Below are 23422 nucleotides of genomic sequence, written 5' to 3'. Positions count from 1 at the left end.
AATTCTGATCTAATTGCATGCATAAGAAACTAAAAGCATTAAAGCATTCATAAGACATTGACACACAATATGGTGACCCAAAAACCTTCCAAATAGAAAGTAAAGCTAGGGTGGGGATGATACCAACAAGCTTTAGTACTATATTATAAATTTTTCCTACTAAGGCTTACAATAATCACTTCTAATGATCTTCCCTATTAGGAGCAATAAGGATTGCTAGGTCCACCTTGCCAAAGGATTTACAAAAATACAATAAAGGATGCACTTGGTAAAGAGATTTACAAAAGACTATTAAGTCTACCTTGTGAAAAGATTTAACTAATCCACTTGTTAGGATGAAATAGTGCCTGGTCTCTAATCTACAACTTGGTTTACTGAATGAGATTCCTTTTAATGTGTAATGATCACCTTCCTATGATAGATAAATATTTGTTGCTCCTTATACAGTTGTAGCCTCTATGTTTCACACTTCTTCTCTTCTTTGCTAGTTATATTTCATACATACTTCTTTTTGATGCGATATAATACATTACATATATAAAAATTCAATTTATAAATCAACAAATTCAACTACAATACAAGTTTACACAAAATACACAAAGTTAGCCCAACTATAGGAACTCAAGTTCTAAGGACTAGACTAGTGAGATTATGATTCTTGACATCCACTATCAATTCTTGACATCACCATGCATTTGGTAGATTTAGAAGCTTAGTCCATATTGATCACTTCCAAGTAGTTCTCAGTCTACACTAGTGACTTGGTGAATACTTCAAAACTCAGCATATAAACTAAATCACTTGATTCACACTACATAGCTCCGTCAATATTATCACAATGAGCTCAGTATAAATTGAATCACTTGTTTAACACTAAGTGGCTCGGTCAACACTAGATTCACATCACTGAAACTACAAACTCAATAAGCACTACGCAACCTGATTTGCATGAAGGAACTCGGTAAACCTTATAAAGCTTAGTTTATACTACTAATCACTATTATGGTAGAAATCGCTCAACATAAATTGAATATTGTTCCTTGAACTCAATAGAAAATGTAGAACTTGGTAAAGCCTAAAATTCTTGGTTAACATATTCAATCTTGTTAGATACTATTTTTTGGATAAGTGTGTGTCACTAATAACAAACATGACTGTAATGTCAACATCCTCAAGCTAGGAATACCTCTCACTCTTTTGTATTTTCTTATCTTGACCAAGTTATCCAAGTTCACATGAGATAATTTTTTGTGCCATAACCAAATTTCTTCTACTTGAGCAATAAAACGTGAAATTTCACTAAGATCTAGATAAAATAGATTACCTTTAGTTTGTTTGCCAGATCTAACCAAATTTCCTTTTCCATCCAACAATTTGGCCTTCCCATTCATAAATTTTACCTTGAATCCAGTGTTATTCAACTATGTCACACTTAGTAGATTATACTTTAGTCCTTTAACCCAATAAGCATTGTCACATCTAAGTTCATTAGTTAATGAGATATATCCTTTTCCCTTTATGCAATGAGGTTCATTGTTTCCAAATCTCACACTACCACCATCATAATGTTCCATGTTCTCAAAATTTATTTTATCTCCAATCATATGATGTGAGTAGGCACTATCAATAATCGATGTATAATTTTTGCTAACATGAGAGATAAGTGCCATTTTATCTCCTTCATCATCAAATTCATCTTTTGCAACAATACATATGATTTCATCTTCACTATTATCAGAATCTTTAGACATAAAATAAGATTCTTACTTTTGTCCTTGTAGTCCTTTTAGTTTTTGAATTCATTCTTTCCTTTGTACTTATTTCTTTTCTTTTCATCCCTATCTTCTCTATTTGGGTACCTTGCAGCAATGTGACCAACTTCTTCAAAAGAAAAACAGATTAGAGGAATCTTACCTTAGTACTTTCATCTACCTTTGAAATATTTCCTTACAAGCAGGGCTTCAACAACTTCAAGATCACTATTTGAATTTTCTTCTTCTTCTTCTTCACTTTCTAATAGACTAGCCTTTGATTTCTTACCCCTTTTCTTGAGTGAAAGCTTGGCTTCAAATTTAGTCTCAATACCTTTGGAACTAGGGACATAGTTATCATAGTTATCCAACTCAAAAGTTGTCAATCTTTCAATTAGAGCATCCAAAGTTATTTTTCTATTTAGATCACATCTCATCTCTTGAATAGTAGACAATCTAATTGCATAGATAGGAAGTAGGGTTTTGAGTACCTTGCTTACAACTATTTTGTAAATCAATGTCCTATCCAAATGCTTTGATTGCACTCACACTTGCTTTAATTCTCTCAACATATTTTGCAATATTTTCATCTTCTCTCATCTTCATCCGATGAAATTGTACCCTAATACTTTCAACTTTAGATCTTCTTACATTATGAACTCCTCCATAGATGGCTTTCATTTTGATCCACATATCATAAGCTATAGTACAACTTTTGACTTTATTAAATTCAACATAATTAAGCGTAGATGCAATGTCAATCATCATGATGTTATGATTTTTCTTTTTAGCAATACCTTCAACTAAGAATGTTCTATTAGGAGCCTTGTACCCATTATCAAGATACTTACAACCTAAATCACTGATAGTTTACAAGTTAAGTCCTTACCATGCTACAAAGTTTCCTCAATTCAACTTGGGAATCTCTCTTTCATAAGACATCCTAATCTTTATCTTTGGTCCTTAAAACCTTCTCTGCAAGCATCAAACACTCTAATACCAATTGTTGGAAATATAAGAGGAGTAACTAAGAGGGGAGGGGTGAATCATTTACTATAAAAATAAATCCTAGATCGCTTAGATGTCACTAGAAAATAAACTCAGATAAAAATTGAACTTTGTTGAAACTCAACAAACACACAAACAAAATGTTGTAACTCAGTAAACACTAAAATAGCTTGGCAAATACTTAACATGAAAATATTTAAGATATTATCTGTGATTAATATTACTTTAACTTAGTTGCAAACACATAAGAGAAATAGCATGAAAGCATTTGACACCAAGATTTAACATGGAAACCCAATTTGGGAAAAACCACCAATTGTAACTACTTACTGATTTTTACTTTTATGAAGTGAGCCTTGCTAGGAGCCAACCCTATTAAAGATTACAAAATATACTATTAATTATGACTCTATTAGGGGGTTTAATCACCCTATTTGGAGTGGCCTTGTTAGATGTCTTTTGATAATTCATTAGAAATGCCACCTTGTTAGAGGATTTACAAATAGTCGTGAAGCCAACTTTTCAAAGAGATTTAGATCACTGCTACAATAGTTAGAGAGTAACAATGAGATTACTTAATTTCTAATGCAACTCAATTGTTGATTACATATCTCAATTCTAGCTTGTATAGTTGATCATTCTTGATCTAATGTATCTTTGCATCTCAACAATGATATTCTACTGATCCTTCTAATTTTCTTCCTCTTAGCATCATCAAATCTTCAATTATGTTCCACACTATTTCTTCATCTAATCCTCAACTTTACCTTATATTTATACCTTATACATTGTCAAGTTAGCTACAATATAACTTAAAATATTAATATTCATCTCCTCTTTCAGTTGGAACCAACAAACAATTCAATTGAACTCAATATGCCAAAACAAGAAAATCCTTCATTAGCCAACCCTTCTGAGTAGAAACTAACTTAGAAATGATTTTCCTATGTTAACCAAGTGAACTCAGTCAACTTTGTATATTCACAAAGTTTCTTTCGTAACCGACTAAACTTAGTTAATAGTAGTTCTGTCCAATATTTCCTTCATTAATCGAGTGAGCTTGATTAATGCTCAACTTCCAAAAACTTTCCTTTATCACTCGAGTGAACTCGATAAACATTGTCTTCTGAACTAGGAAGACTCTAGAATGCTCAGTAGACAAAAAAAATTGTCTTCAATGTCCGAGTGAGCTCAACATACACTGACTGGAAATGATATGATATTTTATGTAACATCAAAGATAATACTTAATTGATTAATTATTTCAACAAATTCATCAAATTCTAAGGATTCTCAAAGAGGATAAGTCATAGAGTTAACACATGATTCTTGTTGAGTGGTGAGAATGGCCATGAGAAAATGGGGAGCTTGTTCCACACTAGGTCTAAATGTAAGATAAGTGGCATGATGTGAATATCAATAGTGGGATCATTGAAACTTTTCTATTAGAGGAGGTGGTCACAATGTTAAAACTCAAGAGGTAGAAATACCCATGTTCCATATCAGACTAACTAGACATATAGGTTGACAACAAGGTCATGGTTGATGAGAACTTCTTAGTAAAGTTAAATATTGTGAGCCACTATGATGAAGTACTACATGGCATCATGCTGATCAATGCATGTCATATGTTGGTTGGATGGTCGTGGCAACATGAAACATGTGTTGTACCTATTTTTTGACACAGGATGGAGTGTGACATAAGATAATGCCCCTAAAGGATGCATAATAAAAGGTATGGAATAATTTTAGACTTAGTTTTCTTCTTGGAACAAATTTCCTAGATGGTATAATGCATGAGCATATGTATTTTTCTCTAATTCCAAAAGCTAGTAAAGATGAAGAAGAAGATGAACCTACAAAACTTGCAAATTTGTTGAATGAGTTTTAGGATATTGTATATGATAATGTGTCTAATGAATTACTTCTAAAAATAAATATCAATCATTGGATGGACTTGATTTCAAGAGCTAGTTTTCTAAATAAGGAAACACATAGAATGACACCAGTAGAATGTGAATAGTTACAAAGACAAGTATAGAAGTTTTTACAAAAGTGGTTGGTTTGAGAATTATGAGACTATGTGTTGTACTAGAAGTATTAGCAGAAAATAAGAATAGAGAATGGAGGATGTGTAGTTATTGAAGATCTAAAAATATCATTATAGCTGAGTACAAATTTCACGTGTCAAGCATGGATGATATTATGGAGTATTTGAGTGGACCTATCTAGTCTACAAATATAGTTTTAATTTGTTCAAGCAAGTTGCAAAACAACCTATCTTAGAACTTCTAGATTTTAATAAAGAATTTCAAGTAGAGTGTAATGCTAATGATGCTTATATAGTTGTTTTGAGCTAAGAAGGTGGACCTATTTGTTATTTTAGTGAGATGATAAATCATGCAAAGAGGGAGTATTATGTTTATGATCAATAATTTAATTCTATAATTTAGATATTGAAGACATATAGACACTATCTTGTTCCTAATGATATTATTTTGTATACTGATGATCAAGCTTTGCAATATTTGAATACTAAAGGAAATTTGAATCATAGGCATTTGAAATGGGTTGATGGTTTGAAAATGTATTCATTTGTTTTGCTATAAAAGAGGGGAAAGTATAGCAAGGTTGTGTATGCTCTTAGTAGGAGATAATTTTTGCAAACAAAGATATAGATCAAGGTAGTTGTGTTCAAGGAACTCAAGAGTATATATCTATAGAAACCTGATTTTGGAGAAGCTTTGAAATCTCACATGGTGTTATATTAAGAGGGAGTGAGTTGTGCATTCAAAGGAGTTATATAAGTTAGAATCTCATCAAGGAGAATCATAGAAGAGGATTTGTTGGACATTTTGGTCAAGATAAAACTATTGCTTTTGTTATAGATAATTCTTAGTGACCACAATTGTAATAAGATGTAAAGAAGTTTGCATAAAGTTATAGATTTTTATCAAATGGAAAGAGGAGAAAAAAGGAATATAGGGCTGATTTAACCATGACTTGTACTAGAGTAATTGTGAAAGAGTGTCCTCATGGAATTTGTTCTTGGTTTACCAAGACTCAATAAGGGAATGATTCAATTTTTGTGATGGTTGAAATATTTTCAAGGATGACATATTTGATTTAATATAAGAAGAGAAATAATGTTGTTTATATGATAGAATTATTTTTCAGCAAAGTTGTTAGACTACATGGTCTACCAAAGAGTATAGTTTTAGATTAAGCTACAAATTTTATTGGATATTTTTGGTGCACACTGTCGAATGTGTTCATGAAATATTTGAAGTTTATCTCATCACATCATCTGTAGGTAGATGGATAGACATAAGTGGTGAATAGTAGTTTGAAACATTCATTGAGTTATTTGGTTTAAGATATGACAATATGACAGGATTTGATTTTACTATAGGAAAAAAATGTATATAATAATTTTTTCAACATAGGTATTGTAAATCACCATTGTAGATTGTATGTGGAGGTAGTCCGAAAAATGTTTCTAAATTGAGGAAGTTGGACCAAGGGGAGATAACTAGCCTCGAAGCTAAAGAATTTGAAAAACACTTGAAGAACATCAGTGAGAAGATGAGGAAGCATATTACAAAGATGAATACATAGTATAAGGCTAAGGAAGATGAGAAATCTAGGCATAAGATCAAGTTGGTGATGAAGTCATGGTTTATTTAAGAAAGGAACAATTTCTTGAAATTATATATAACAAGTTGAAAATAAAAATGTTTAGACCATGTAAAATACTAGCGAAGAAAAATTTGAAAAATGCATACTAAGAAGATTTTCCCAATAAACTAAATATATCACTATTATTTAAAAATTTTTAATCTAACATGGTTCATGAATTAGTTGTTGAATATGAGGTCATCAAAGTGCAATGGAGTATCCCAATAGCTACTTTCACTACAAAAGAAATTAAGGACATACTAGATGGTCATGTTAGTAGAAGAACAAGAAATATTATATATGAAAAATATTTTGTCAAAGATTCCAATGGAAAGGGTTACATGTAAAAAATTCATTGTGATTGACAAGGGAGGTGGTTAGCCAATATTGGCTTCTGTATAAACACACCTGAGATATAATAGGATCACTTCTAAAAGTACCTTGGGTATCTTATGCATGAGCATCATAAGTGTAAGGGAAATCTTATAGCACCCAAAAATATTTTTTTTTCTATCCTTTTTAATAAGGGTGTTTTAGAAATGAGTTTCTATTTATGAAAAAATATTATTTTTAGTAAGATGTTCATACCATTTCAATGAAACAAAACATTGAGGGAACCACCTTCCACCACAACTTTCTTATACCCCTTTTCATGTAAAATTTTGAAAACATGAAAATGTGCTAACATCTCTACCATGAATGGAGTTTTGATACATATAATTTTAACATACACTACTAACACATTACCACTATAATTTTTGATGAGGCCACCACATCCCATTCAACCTAAATTTCCAAGTGATGAACCATAAAAATAGATCTGACCCATTTAGGGTTGAGGGAGGGGGAGGGGGGTATTCTATTTGATGATTTTCCTAAAACCAACCTTGGGATATTTGTATCTTTTTAAATGTGAAGACTCCTTTATTTACCACCATGTTGGCTAATGAATCAGAAATGATATTTTATTCTCTATATAGATGCAAAATATAAACTTTTTAAAATGTTACAACAATATTTTCCCTTCATTAATGATATTATCAATAGATCATGATTAGTTAGGTGAAAAGGAAAAGCAATTTATTATATTATGTGAGTCCTTTTTGATCCAAATACCTTTCTCTTGGTGACATCTTGACAATTTCAAGCCGCGAAGAAGACCCATAGCTTCTTCCATATGATTATTTTGTTTTCCAAGGGGAATAATTGAGGCTTTAATCACATTTCCCTAGTCATCCCTAATAATCACCCCACACAGTCACACCTATATTTCCCTTAGCAGCTCTTTAAAAATTCACTTTCATCCATTCCTTAGGAGGATGATCCCATCTTGTATTTTCCCTTTTAGTTTTATTCACTTCTTTAATATCATTCCTACTACTTGTTATGGTTTCACAATGTACTCCCCATTTTGTACTCAAAATGGGGACCCCCTCATTTCAAGTGGGATATCACTTTCAAAGCACCTGGTTAGGTGGCTCGATGGATTAGGATCTCCCTTTGAGTCTAGGTTAGTCTATAGTATCTAGTTTGTTGAGTCTGATTAGTAGCAAGTGGTAAAAAGGGAAAAATAATATGGCTAAAATAATGAAATAGTGTAGATGCACACCATGCACACATGTGCATGTGTTCTAAGTGTGGAACATGCACACTCATCTTCAACCTTAGAGGTGTATATGTGCATGTGTGATCCTTCAAAGGTTCTCACCCTTCTGAGCCTCTGCCTAGAAATAAGACCCCTTCCCCTCATTCTAGTCACTTGTTTGCCTTGAGCCTTTGAGAGCATTTATTTGTGCCATCAAGAGCCTCTAGATCTCCATAAGTTCCCATGACAATAACTCATCTTGAAATTTTTTTCAAGGTAGAAAGAACCTACCCACAAGCACACTTGGACATGTGTGTGCAATATGCACAAATACCACCAAAGGAAAGCCTAACATACAAGCATAATGTACATGTTGTGCTATATGCACAACATGCACACTACTTTTTAAAGTCATTATTAGAACCTCTTAAGGAATATAGTGTGCACCTTATGCACATGTGCAAGTTTGCAATGTGTGAAAGTGCACATTTTGGACACTATTAAGGATTTTGGTCAATTTCATTTGATTTTTTCAAATTTTTATAAGTCAGGTCAATTTTCTAAAGGTCATATTAGTTTTTCATCATTAGTAGTACTGATATTTCACTTTGGTTCCCATAAAATGGTGTGTTCTTTATCCTCTATGGCTTCAAAGGTTGCACCTAAACCAGTTTCCTTCAAATTTCTAGGAGCACCCAAAAAATCCAAACTTGGATATAAGTACATAGAAATCTAAGATACAAAGCTTGGAAACATGAACTAGCACACCTTCCCACTACTATGAAACAAGCCTAAGGGGTGATGACCTATGGTATCTATGTTGATTAGAAGTGGACTAGTGAATGTGGCCTCTCATTTGGCATCAGTCCAACTATCAGAGTTGATTATGGCTTCATAAATCCACTATGTTACATAAGAGAAAGTGGTTAAAAGTGTCATAGGATAAATTTTATTGGACTTCACTCAAAACATTGAGAAGGTCTTCCTTATGCATTGGGTCAATCAATATTTATAGATCACCTATGACATGGCAGATACATGGTACAAAGAAAATGAGTTAGAGGCAAAAGAATTGGTACAAGGTAAGTGCCTCATTAATAGGACACTATTGAGCTAGAGAAGTGGAAAGGTTGATATGATGATAGATGACATTGGATACACTATAGTCCTTCAAAATAGAACTATGGGTCTCCCTGTAGTTGTTCACTTAGAAACAAGGCTAATGCACTCTATAAAGACTATCAAAATAGGGAAGATGCCTATTGATTGGGCTACAATCCTTAGTAAAATTCTAGATGAGAAACTAAATTCAATAAATAATGACTCTTGCTTCTACATGACCTCTTACATTATATATCTCCTAGTGATGAGAGCAACATATTACTGAGCTTGGTTAAGAACAGAAGTATGTAGGATGCAAATGTCTTGTCGTACATATTTTATCCTTTACTCGTGAAGAAGAAGCTCCCATTAAAGAGCCCTAAATACATGCTAGTCAATAAAGGATTCATCTTTTCCATTATTTCATTTATAGAAGGAGACTATTCCAAGAGAATATTGGTAGAAGTAACAACATAGATAGCATAGATTCGAGCTTAATTAATTTAGTTTAAAAAAGCTTCTTATATCCAGGTAGTTGCTACTCTCGTGTATCCAAAGGAGCTCACATGATACCCATCAAATAGACTACTGCTATTAGAAATAACGTAGTAACTAACCTTCACTTATAATAGGGTGAGAAAATAGCATAAGAAAACATGGGTCTCACCAATAACCATTTGGGGCTTTGAGGTCAAACAAAAGTTGGACATTGCTACTTTTGATGCAAAATGGGACTAGTATCCTTTGGAGGATTATCAATCACCTTGTGTATACTTCAACAAAATTGGAATGGTGTAACATTTGGTAGTGATAATTTTTGTATCTAGGATGGAAATTTAAGATCATGGGATGAATTTTGTAGATGACTATGATGTCTGTATTAGGGACTATTGTAGAATGAGTCTAAACCTTGTAGAAAAGGTTCTTAACCTAGAAGTACCCCTCAAAGCATGGAACAAGGATATCATTCAAGTGCTATATCCCTTCTACAATAGGGATAAGATATATGAGTGGTTCATCATGAATGAAAAAATATTCCAAGAAGAGAATGATGATATTCATCATAAGTCTTGATGTGTGATAGAGTTAACAAGGGAATGGGTTAGGAAACATTTTTGTTTAGACCCAGTTCCTTAATCCCCAACCCTACAAGCCACTACTCTATCCAAGAAAGGAAAAGGTACTAAGGTCATAGTTCCTACAAACCTTCCTAAGACATTAATAAGGCCATAAATGGTGCATCATCATGAACAAGAGGTGGAATAATTTCAAATAGAAAGGGTGAAGAGAAAGAAGAGAACGAGGGTCACTCAAGTAAGGGACCAAGAAGAGAAGGCTAAAGAAAAGTCTACAACAAATGAAGAAGTGGCTCCACCCATAGAAGAAGGGATATAGGTATAAGATAACTTGCTCAATGAGACCTATAAAAGAATAAAAGAGGAGTTTGACTCAAACACCACCACCTATTCCCCAAGAAACCATCTATGTAGAGGCCTTAGAAGAAAAAAAGGGATGGAAATCAGAGATGGGAGGTGAAGGAATTGATGTCTTTGACATTTCAAACTTTGATTTCATACCAGTAGGTACAAAAATTCTAGGGGAGAAGATATAGGATACCCCTTAGAATGAGTCATTGGGAGAAGATTCAGAACAATTGCCTCCTTTACCTAAATGGACCCTTGGTATACCTCATCCACCATGACAAGATATTTTTTTTATGCATCATTAGTTAGAGAAAGAAATAGTTTCTCTACCCACTTCGAGGGTATATTCTCAGAGCTCAACCATAGAGGAAGGCATATATGTGGAATTACACATAAATGAAATATCCAAAGAAGGGCATATTGTGGAGGGAGGAGAACAAGCTCTTTCAAGGATAGATACTAGGTCTTCAACTCACTTAAATATAAAATCTCAATCTGCAATCTTCCTTCAACACAATAAAATCCAGAATGAGGTAATAAATGAAAGGACTAGCATTAGAACTGACATCCTATGTGCAGTATATTTCACCTATGTGAACTACACGACATGGTTTAAAATGGAGGTTATTATCTAAGAAATAAGGCTTATTGATTTTACCTAAGAAGAAGGAATGAAAGAGTTGATAAAATCTATTAAGATGCTAGAACCTCCTAAGGAGGATCCTAAAACACTAGCTTTAATCATGTAGAACTAAAATGAAGAAATTTTGGCACATATTGTCATTCCACCTCCCCATGTTGATATAAAATAATTTATTCCAAAAGATTATTAAATGAAAGAGATAGTGCTAGGGAAACCCATAGTTGATACTTCCAAAATTTTAATCAATACAGGCCTTAAGCAAGTGTTTTCACACCTAGATAAAGGCAAGTGAAAAATCATGGTTTTGAAAAAGAAAAATGAGATACTTAGGGTATAGTTGAATGAGATAGTGGGTCTAACAGATCTTCATCATCTAGAGATCACTCTATAGACTACTTTAGAGAGAAAAGTGATTGGACAAGTGTTAGGAAAAACTTGTTCATTTGTAGATGCTTACATAATTGATGCAGGATCATCATAGGCTTTCTTGTAATCTTGTATATTTTGAGGGATTTTTGAGGAGCATCAAGCTTAGATTTTGAAAGATTTATGTTTTTATGGTTAGGGATGTGTTGGAGATACATTGGGGAACCTTTTCTCATGATTTCATAGAGATTGGATGGATTAAGTTGAAGTTTGAACTATTTGAACCTTGTTGTTGGAACTGCATTTTTCTGGTTTCTAGGTGCTTATTGTAGAGCATGTAACTAGTTATAATTAATGAATGAGAAGATGCACAATTTAGAGATTAAAGAGATCTTATAGTACTTCCTTAGATCAGGTGCACAAGTTCTAACTCTTTATGGGTTGGTAGATATGGAAATTCTCTCAAAGTATCAAATTCTAGTAGACTGTGCGACAATTTTCTATACCTAACATTTTGAGTGGATGCACACTTTTCCTTGAGGAATATACCTTTGGAAATTTAAGTGTTTTTAGAAGACCTAAATTTATACCTACAGTTCAAATCATGAGTTCTAACTCTATCAAAGCTAGGAGATATCACAATTTTACTCAAATATTGGTTTGTGGACATTAAAATGTTGTTATAGGCTAACTTGTGGCATTTAATTTATGTATTTGTATTTAATTTGTGTTATGGGCTGAATTGTAGCTTAGATTAGTATAATTAGGGTTCTTGGAGAGTCTTTAGTCATTATGGAGTTTAGATTTTGAAGGATAGGTGCAAATTTTAGGAGCTAGAGCTATGGCTTAGGAACTAGAGGATCTCTTGGTGGACTTGCGGGTGCAAGTGTGGATTCTTCTTGGTGTTCTTATCTACTTGTGTATCTAGACTAGTTGATAATTCATTGTAAATTGAATCTTGTTGGATCTTGCATAGCTATTTTTTTAATTTCTATTTATCAATGGCCCTAACCTAGAAGGCCTTACAAATGGATATATTGCATTTAATTAGTTATATTTTTATGAATCAAGTATTGTGATTTGGTATCAAATAATTTACTATTTCTTCTTGCTACTATGTTTCTATTGCATGGTTATATTACTGGGGGCTAGGAAATCTCCTTTGGGAATACTATTGTCTTACACTACGTTAGATGGTATCATAGTGAAGGTTGTTCCTAAGTGTGTTGACAGATTGCCAAAGTTGAGGTAGTTTCCACTAGGAATTGGGTTGGAGAAGTAGACCTAATCTGATCTTTGATCTATTGGTCGATTTTTTGCTTAGAGTTTGCTAAAATTTTGGAAAATTCCTCCAAGAAGATGGGACCCTATGGTAGTTTCTTATCTTACTGATGCTATAGAAGAATGAATCTTAGAGAAGATGAGAACATTATTCAGATTTGAGATTGCATTGATGAAGAGTGACATGATTGCATTCATATGGAGAGACCTATGGGAAATAAGGTTGGTCAGTTTGCTAGGCCTAGATCTCAATTAAAGCTAAAGCATGAGATGGAGGTTTCTAAATTTTTAGGTACTTTGAATCCCAAAGACCTAATTGATTGGATTGGTGAATTGGAAGACTACTTTGAGCTTGAGGATATTGAGGATCCACTCAAAGTGAGGTTGGCACAAACTAAGCTAAAGCGACATGTTACTCTTTGGTGAATGGAACTACAAGGAGATAGAGAAGAGGAAGGTGAAATTAAGATCACTAGATGGAAGTTGATGGTGACTAAATTGAATGCTAAGTTCATTCCTACTAATTATGAACTTGATTTGTTTAAGATATTGTAGAATCTAAAATAGAAGGATATGACTGTGAAAGGTTATATAGAGGAGTTCTACAAGTTGAGTATTCGGTCTGGACATAGAGAACTATCAAAAGAGAAGGTAGTGTAGTATATTAAGAGTTTCAGATTCAATAGTCAGGATGAGGTTGGTATGCCAAATATTTCTTTAGTTGAGGATGCTTATCAATATGCTTTGTAAGTAGAGGAGAAACTAAAGAGGAAGAATCAAGGTAGTTCTAGAGGGAAGGAGAAGTAGAATAGTTCAACACAAGCTAAACTTAAAGAAGAAGGTGAACCAAAACCTACTGATCAGAAAAAGAGGATAGGTGGAGGTGGGTTCAGAGATAATTGTTTCAAGTGTGGTCAAGAAAGGCATAAATCTTTTGAATGTCTAATTGGAAGGAGAACTACTATTATGAATGAGGTTTTAGTCCATGATAGTCAGCCTGAGAAAGGAGAGAGTTTGTTAGCTTGTTGAGTACTAATTGGTGAGAGGACATTAGATTCCTATCAAAGAACTAGTTTGTTTAGAACTTGCTTTAAGTTTGGTGGTAAAGTTTGCAAGGTGATTGTGGATGGTGGTGGTACTGATAACTTTGCTACTGAAGAGATGGTTCAAAAACTTGGTTTAAAGAGAATGAGACATCCTTATCCTTATAGGATTGGTTGGTTGTGAGGTGAGCATGCTTTGGAAGTGAGGGAGCAATGCTTTGTTGATTTCCATATTGGGTAGTATAATGATCAAGTGTTGTGTAATATTGTGGACATGAATAGTTGTCATGTGTTGCTTGGTAGACCTTGGTAGTATGATTGTAGGGCTATTCATGATTGTGGTAGGAAGTTTTTCCTAATTCTCTTACAAAATGAAGAGCTTGGTAGGGGGAACATGAGTATTGGTAGCCAAGTCAAGTTGGTAGATTCTAAGAAGGTTGGAGAGCAGCATGGAAAGAGGACTTATGGAACACTTGTGGTGGATGTGAAGAAGAAGAAGAAACACAAGGGAAAGAGTGTGCAATTTGAAGACTCGGAGGACATGTATGTCAAGAACTAATTTTGGATTTATGTGCTAAATCCAAAGAGATGTTCTTCCAATTACTAGAACATCTTTTTGAACCTTGGGTGTCTTACGTAGGAGCATCGTAGGCTTTCCTACATGTTTGGAGGGATTTTTGAGGAGCATTAAGCTTAGCTTTTTTGTGAAGTTATTTTTTCATGGTTAGGGATGTGTTGGAGATACATTGGGGAACATTTTTTCATGATTTCAAAGAGATTGGATGGATTGAGTTGAAGTCTGAACTATTTCTATGTTGTTGCTGGAACTACATTTTTCTAATTTCTGGGTGCCTATTGTAGAGCATGTAACTAATTATCCTTAATGAATGAGAAGCTAATCACTTCAAGGATTGAAAAGAGACTAGATTACTTCCTTGTATCAAGTGTGAAAGTTATAACTCTTTATGGGTAGGGAGGTATCGCAATTCTCCCAAAGTATTAATTTCTAGTAGACTCTACGATACTTTTATATACTTGAGTTTTGGAGTTGATGCACACTTTTCATTGAGGAATCAGCGTTTACACATCTAAGGGTTTGTAGAGGACCTAATTTTCTACCTAAATTTCAAAGCACGAGTTCTAATTCCATCAAAGCTAGGAGATATCATGATTTTACTTAGATATCAACTTTTGGACATTTAAATGTTGTTGCAGGTTGACTTGTGACTTTTAATTTGTGTTATGGGCTGAATTGTGGCTTAGATTAGTATAAGTAAGGGTCTTGGGGAGTCTCTAGTCATTATGGAGTTTGGTGTTGGAAGGATAGATGAGAATTTGAGGATCTAGAGATGTGGCTTAGGAACTAGAGGATCTCTTGGTGTACCTGCGGTGACAAGTGTGGATTCTTCTTGGTGTTCTTATCCAGTTGTGTATCTAGACTAGCTAAGAATTGGTTGTACATTGGATCTTGCAAAACTAATTTCCTAGTTGTTGTTTGTATTTAGCCCTAACCTGGAAAGCCTTACAACTAGGCATATTTCATGTAATTAATTATTATTTTATGAACCAAGTATTGTGATTTGGTATCAGATCTTGCATTGTTACTTCTTGTTGTTGTGTTTCCATTGCATGGTTATATTGCTAGGGGATAGCACATCTCCTTTGGGGATACTCTTGCCTTGCACTATGTACTCTTGCCATGCACTATGTCAAGAATGTGGTATGACATTTTGGAGGAGAAAGGAGTAGAAATTATAGAGGGTAATTTTAACCTTCTACACAACATTCAAAATAAGACCAACAAATTGGTTATAGTAATAAACTAAGATTTTGGGCTAATGGATAAACTACATACCAAGGCCAGTAATCTACAAGTGTTAAAAGCTATCAAAGGGAAGAGATAATAGATTTTGATGGAAATATATATGACCTAAGAGTTTGGTAAGATACATGATTGGATAGAGAAGGTGTTAGCAGGTAATAAAGTTATGGAATGATTCTATGAGGATATCCAAGAAATAAAGAATAAAGATTGAGGGCAATTTTTGAAGTAGATAAGTATTATAGTGCTGCTAGGCTAGAGAATTTTCAGGATAAGCCAAGGACTCAACTTTCTTTAGTACAAATAGTCATGAAAAAAATTAGAGTACTATTCAATGCATCTTTTTTCTAAAGATGATGTTAGACAAATCTTCAAGATAGAAGAATCATTACTGAAGTTAGATGCCAAATTAAAATATTTTTTGGATGATAGGCTGGAGATTAGTAATTATTCCTAGGTGGTGCAAAATAAATATAAGTCTTTGGATTTACTAGAATCTCAAGAAATCATGGTGATTATCAAAAAGTTCAAGAGGTCCAAGGGGAAGAATCAAGGTGTAATTTTTCAAAGGTGCACTTTTCAGAAGTTGTGCAACATTAAGAGTTGTACCAAAATTTTTGAAGATGATGTTGTGCACTAATAGTTTCCCATCAGTTGCTATTTTTAAGAATTCCATGCACCATAAATGTGTTCTGATGATAGTCCCACTCCAAGAAACACCTAGAGAAGCCTAAGCTTGCACTTTTAGAAGTTGTAGTCACCCCCAGATCAGGTCATGGCTTCTCTTTTCTTATCTTCCTCTTCTTTTATTGCTTTAATTCATGTAAAGGCTCATGCGCCTATTAATTTATAGAAATAAGGGTGGAGACCTATGTAGTACAATTTAGAGAGTCAGTTGGTATATATTTAGTTTCATTTTATTAGGTTTATAGCATGAATTTTCATTAGAAGAGGTCTCACTCATAAAATGAAAGGAGGAGAGGATTTCTTTTCAATACATGGATGTATTATGTACTCTAAGCCAATCATTTGATGTAATGATAAATGTTATTAGTTCTCTCATACTAAGTGTGATCTTTTAATTCTAGTGTTTTTCTTATTTTAACAAATTTTGTTGTTGTGACAAATTGGACAAAGGATCACTATTTTTGTTACTTAGCATTTTCTTTCATGTCAACACACTTTCTCTTGTCACATGATTTGATGAATCGTGAAACATTTTTTGGTTCTCACAATTGTTCCCATTGGCAATTGCATTTGTGGAGTTGAGGAAGCATTGCTCCTTATTTTATTGGTTTACTACTAGATTCTTTAGATAATTTAATTCATAGATGTGTTGTTACTCTAGCTTATGTTCATTAGGAATAGGAAGTCATATTGTTGTACTGATTATAAATTATTTTCATCATAATATAGAAGATTTAAAATAAAACATATTTGGTTGCATTTCAGCAAAGTTGTACAGAATTGGTAGATATCAACAAAGGCCTCCTTGTGAACATTCACATTTATCTTAAATTGAGCTACCTAGTATGTTGAAAACCGGTCACCTAGAACCTTGGACTTGGTCATTGATCATCTTTTAAAGACAGACATTCAAGAAAAAATTTGTCATTAGCACCATGCAAAATGACTGCTCAATAAAAGTATTTTTATAAGGAAGGCTAGAAAACCATTCTACCAAAAAAGATAAGTTGTTTAATAGCTCTACAATATTCAAAGTTCTCTATTTTTTGAAGTTTGGCATAGTAAGAATGTGTGATTTTTAGAAGGCGTTCTTTTTACAATAAACAAAAACTAGAAGATGTTGAAGTACTATCTCCATTTCAACAACCATTAAAGTCTTCACCAAGTAGACATGAGTTCCTAGAAGTCAGTAACTTTCACAAGCCTCATATTGATAAGGGAATACCTAGAATCTAGCCACTTGCATTTCAGATCTTATCATCTACATCTATTCTTCATTCAAATTTATAACCCCCACCTACAATTCTATTGAACCCTCAATTCATGGTTTTCTTTTCAAATATAGTAGATTCACCAATCAACTTACAAGGTTCACTCAACAACCTTCACAAGAACCTTGATAAATTATGTCCAAGCTTTATCTACTAAGAAAGATAGATAGCCCAAGATCACATCAAGGTTTTCAAAGAAATATGCAATCAATAATAGATTATAGAATAAAACATAGTCCTTTTTCTATTCCCATATACATTGGGAAAGGTTACATTTAGCTGGTACATAAATATGCCACAAGTATCTATTCCAAAGTGAGAAACTTTTAAAATAATTTTCTCAGATCAATTCAAACATTCATTAATGTAGGTGTGATACACCACCAATTCATATCTAGCAAGAGGGATCCAATAGAGACCATCTCACATTTCAATAATCATTTTTAGATGGCATACCTAAAGTTGGAAACCGATTACACTATACTAGTAGGGGTTGTAACTCAAATCTATTTGAAGACTATGGACTACCTCACTACTATCTTCCTAAGGATTCTTCCTACTATAAACATTGACACCCTAGAAAAGGTCCTCAAAGAAGAAGCCACCTTTACTAAAGAAGCTAATCCCAATGGAGGTGGTGTAATGGTTCCAAATCATGCCAGTATGATAGTACCACTATACCATACTAGAGGATGAGCGAGGCCTAGTCAATTTATTCAATTAAATAAAATCCCATTACAACAAGCACTAACTACATTAGTGTTTGCTATAATCTACATAGGATACTAACATCTAAAAGATGCCTTTTGAGAAAAAGGACACACCATCTGTTAAAGTAGAAAACAATGTTATAATCAAGCTAGACCAAATTAAAAAGACTGTCTCAGATACCAATGAGCTAACCCATCTTAGACTATCAAGAGGGAAGAATAAAAATTTCCAAAGAACTAACATAGCCTCATACAATAATAGCTATGGTAAAAACTACAACAAGAATTTCAGTAGGAATAATACAGCATGGAAAAATTTCAACACACTAGATGGCAATAACACTTTCTAGAGATAGAATCAATAGTGGAATACCAATCTAAAAAATGGAAGTACCCCTATAGACACTAACAATAATGCTCAATTTGTTGATATTAATTAGCTTGACAACGAGAAAAGTACACCCAATGATGGAAACTCATTTTTTAGTAGAAATAAATAAATGAACTAGAATTTGCATTGTGCTAATTATGAGTCCTCTATTTAGTTCAACACCATGTTGTTAGAATCTTATGATTCTCCACAACACACTAAATAAGAGATATATTCAATGAAGAATTGATATTCCCATTCAACTGAAAGGCAAACAATGAACCAATTGAGATTTTTTCTTAATGATAACAAGAATACTTAGAACCTACGCAACTAATTAGATTCCCCCTGGATTACAACCAACATGACTTGACCAAAGAGAAAATTACAATCCTACACTTGCAAAAGAACCCTGCCTAGGACAAAAAAACTCATGCATAAGGTAACATACCTACTATACTAAAGAATCCTACCTACTCAACTAAGAATTATAGTGCCATCAAAGAATTAAAAAAATAAGGCTAATATCTTAATGCATGATATGCTAAAAAATTATCCTGGCCAAATGGAAACACTATTGAAAACCCTTGATCATACAAAGACAACACCCAATGCTAGTCCTTAGAAGAAAGTATTTCCATAGGTTAACACCTTTGAGTATATCCCTACCATGTATAAAGAAAAAGTCAAAATTCCTCCCTTTTTTATTAGCCTCATATTTTTTGGAAAGAATATTTATAATTACCTCATAGATTTAGGAGCTTCTTGTAATTTCATGCCACTTTTGAATTCTTAGAATTTAGGGGGCACTCCACAACCTACAAATCAAATAGTACCCAACTTCACAAAGAATAAGTGAAAGTCATATGAGTGTTGAAAGATGTTCTCATATAGTTGACCATAGATCCCTGGATCTTGGATATCATTAACATACATGTAATAGAAAATACATAAGCATATGGTCTACTACTAAGGAAAGAATGGACTAGATGTTTAAAAGTATGGTTCTCAATAGATTTCATCCAGTTATGGTTGTCTTGGAAGAGATTGAACAACTAGATTAAAATAGACTCCAAGCTAAAATTAAAGACAATGACCATGAACTATTGTTCTCTAAATGAAGTGGCATTTCTTCAATTAGACTTAGGCTCCTAAAGAGTAATAGCTTTTGATATAGCTTCACCTAAAAATTTGAACACCAGACTACTACAAGATTAGAAGTGACCCCACCCTATGGGAAGAAACCATAATTTAATTCATAGATACCATGGTTGCAAATTTACTATCTTTAGGAGAAGATGTAGATCCAAATATCTTGCTCCTTCTAGGATTTTAAAGATTACATCATATAAGCCACTCAGAATTTGAATGATAAACTATCAAAAAGTGCTTTTTCTAGTTTTATGTCAAGTGGTATAGGCTACAACTAGCCAAAACACAAGTGGTATACAAAAATATAATTTAATTCACCTATGTATGCCTGAAATCATGAAGAATGGGGAGGAGATAGAGGAAGATCTAAATACTTTGTATAGTAATAGCTCCTCATATGGGATAACTTTATCTTCTGCTCCACGAGGGATGATTAAATTTATTACAAGGAGAAACTTTGTGAAAGGTCAAGTTTAGACCTTGGTTTTCATTCAACCTAAACTACAAACTAACCATATGCACCAATATGCTGCAAAAAAATGTGGACACCATGAAAAAAAGTGAAAAGTATACATAACACTATCACATTGTTTAATTTTGATCACATTTTAGGATGGGCCTTGTCTCATTAGTGAGCCAAGAAAAAAAAGTTCAAAAAATTGAACTTGGAAATAACATGATCACATTATAAATGTTAACATGTTATGAGGAACTAGAAACATTTCTTCTAGCTCTCCATTCTACTAAAATCACAGAGTTTATTGAAGGAATTAAAGATAAACAAAGGGAACAAACAATGCCTATATCAAGTTTACCCACTAGTGAATCATCAAGCCCAACATGAGGTAGGATGCAATGGGTCCCCAAAAAACATCTTTCAAAGACCAAGTGAAAGACAAGGTTTAGACAAATAAGCACAAGGTGAGGAAAGGAAAGGAATAACCATTATGGACAATTAGGTTCAATGGTTCCAAATGTAAACTAGGAGTTGAAGTAGGTATTGAATTAATTAATCCCAAAGGCTAGTCTTTTTACACTACATATCATTTACAATTCATATGTTCTAATTATGTTGCTGAATATAGAGCCTCGTTACATGGAATCTTCTTCAAACTAGCAAAGGATTCAAAGCTCTCATAGTTGAAGAAGACTCCCAGTTGGTAATTAGACAAGTCAATTTGATATATTCTTGCACTGGAAAAAGATTACTCACTTATTATAAGAGATTTTGGGACTTGATGGAAGATTTCAAAGCCCTAAATTTTAGACGTATTCCAACAAGAAGGAATGTAGTTGCTAATGCTCTTGCAATCTCTAATGGTGCATTACAACCCATGGAAAGAATGAAACTCAAAAGGTTCTCAATGGAGCTTATGGCTGCCCAATATATCCCTAACAATATTGCTAACTTCAAGGTCTTTCAATATCATCAAAAAATTCTAGAATTCATTATGGGCAATAGTTTGTTTGAAGAAAAAGAAATTGACAATACTCCTATTGACAAACCTAAAGGGGATGAGCTAGAAGATGAAGATGGGATATAATATTTAAAAACTAATACTATTCTTAAGGGGATGCTAGAGCTAGAATGCATCTTTGACAAAGATGAGTTGGCACACAATAAGAGGACAAATGAAGAAAAGGAAATCAAAGAATGTGACTCTTATAACCTAGGCACATATAGCAACCCTAAGATGGTGAGAATCAAAAAATATCGTAACACAAAGCAACAAAAAAAATGCTCTAACTACTCTTAGAATAAAGAGATGTCATTGCATGGAGTTATGATAAACTCAAGAAATATGATCATGACAACATCACTCATGATATTCCTTTGAAGCTTGATGCTAATCCTTTCTGCCAAAGATAAAGACTAGTAAATCCCATTAATGAAACCTTGATAATGACATAAGTCCAAAAGGTGCTAGATACTAAGATTAGTTTTTCTATTCGACACTCTACATGGGTTTCCAACTTGGTACCTATGAGGAAAATGACTAGATAGATTTGTCTTTGCACATAATTCTAGAATTTTAATTAGGCATCCTAGAAAGATAACTACCCATTGCCTTCACTTGACAAAGTAATATAGATTATGAATGGATCTAAGATGATGCATTTTATAGATGGATACTCAGGATATAACCAAGTAATGGTAGACAAGGAAGATAGACGAAAGAAAAAATTCACCACCAAATGTGGGGTATTTTCTTATAGAAGGATGCCCTTTGGTTTAATCAATGTTGGAGCTACATTTGAAAGTGCCATGGATAAAGAATTGAAGGAGCTAGTAAAAAAATGTATAGTTATTTATATAGATGACCTTGTAGATTTTTCAAAAGATAGGAACTTACCCATACCACTAACCTAAAAAAAGTTTTCAACTAATGTTAGAAATACAACATATCTCTTAACCGAAAGAAATGTGCACTCAAAGTTACCAAATGAAAGCTCCTTGGCCACATCATTTTTTAAGTCAATATTTCAAATGATCTTGATAGGATAGAAGTAATTCTGAAGTTGTTTCCTCCCCATAGTCGCAAAGAGCTTAAATCTTTCTTTGGGAAGATTAATTTTCTATATACGTTCATTAGCAAATTTTCTAAAATAGTTTTCCCCCTCAATGATTTACTAAAGAAAGGAGAAAATGTTGTCTAGGTTCTAAAAGTCAAGAAATATTTTGAAGATATCAAGGTATCCATTTCTACTACCCAATTACATGTGAGTCTTGATTATTAATTTCCTTTCAAATTAACTTTTTTTGCTTCAAAACACTCATGTATGAATATCCTCACACAAGATAGACATAAAGAAGATGAAATATCCATTGCATTTATGAGTTTCTCACATAAATATTCCAAATTAAATCATCCCAATCTAGATATATAATCATTCTCCCTAGTAAAAGCAATAAAAACAATTTTCCACTAGATACTGAGGAGTAATCAATATGCTATTGTACCAAATCCTATAGTCAAGTCATTACTAATGTAGAATGAGCTACAAGAAAGAAGAGGAAAATGGATGACCATCTTACAAGATTTTGATTTAGAAATTCAACCAATAAAGCTAGTAAGAGGATAAGGGTTAAAAAAGATGATAGTCCAGAATGTAGAACAAAGCATAGTGTCTTAAGAAGACACTAATGAAGGGATAATCACAAACGTTTGGTACCAAGACACTGTATTTTAGCTACTGCAAAATTAATAACCTTAATGGATGAAAATTTCCCAACATAGAGGACTAAAATGGAATTTAAGTCATACATTTTTCAAGATAGAAAAATCTACAAGAAAAACTATGAGATAATTTACTTAAAATGTTTAGGTTGTGAAGAAGTGAGAGAAGTAATAGAATAGTATCATGAAAAGTATGGTATTGGACATGGATTAGGGGAGGCCATGGCCCATAAAAATCTAAGACCATGTTACTTTTGGCCTATTATTTTCAAAGACACATATGAACATGTATGTCCTTGTCACATCTGCCAAACAAGTTCCAACATGGAAGGAAACCCAACCATGCCATTG

The sequence above is a fragment of the Cupressus sempervirens genome, chromosome 1 (genome assembly GCF_028749045.1).
Source record: "Cupressus sempervirens isolate cs-2001-9-10 chromosome 1, ASM2874904v1, whole genome shotgun sequence".
Taxonomy (NCBI): domain Eukaryota; kingdom Viridiplantae; phylum Streptophyta; class Pinopsida; order Cupressales; family Cupressaceae; genus Cupressus; species Cupressus sempervirens.
This window is presented reverse-complemented; position numbering follows the sequence as displayed.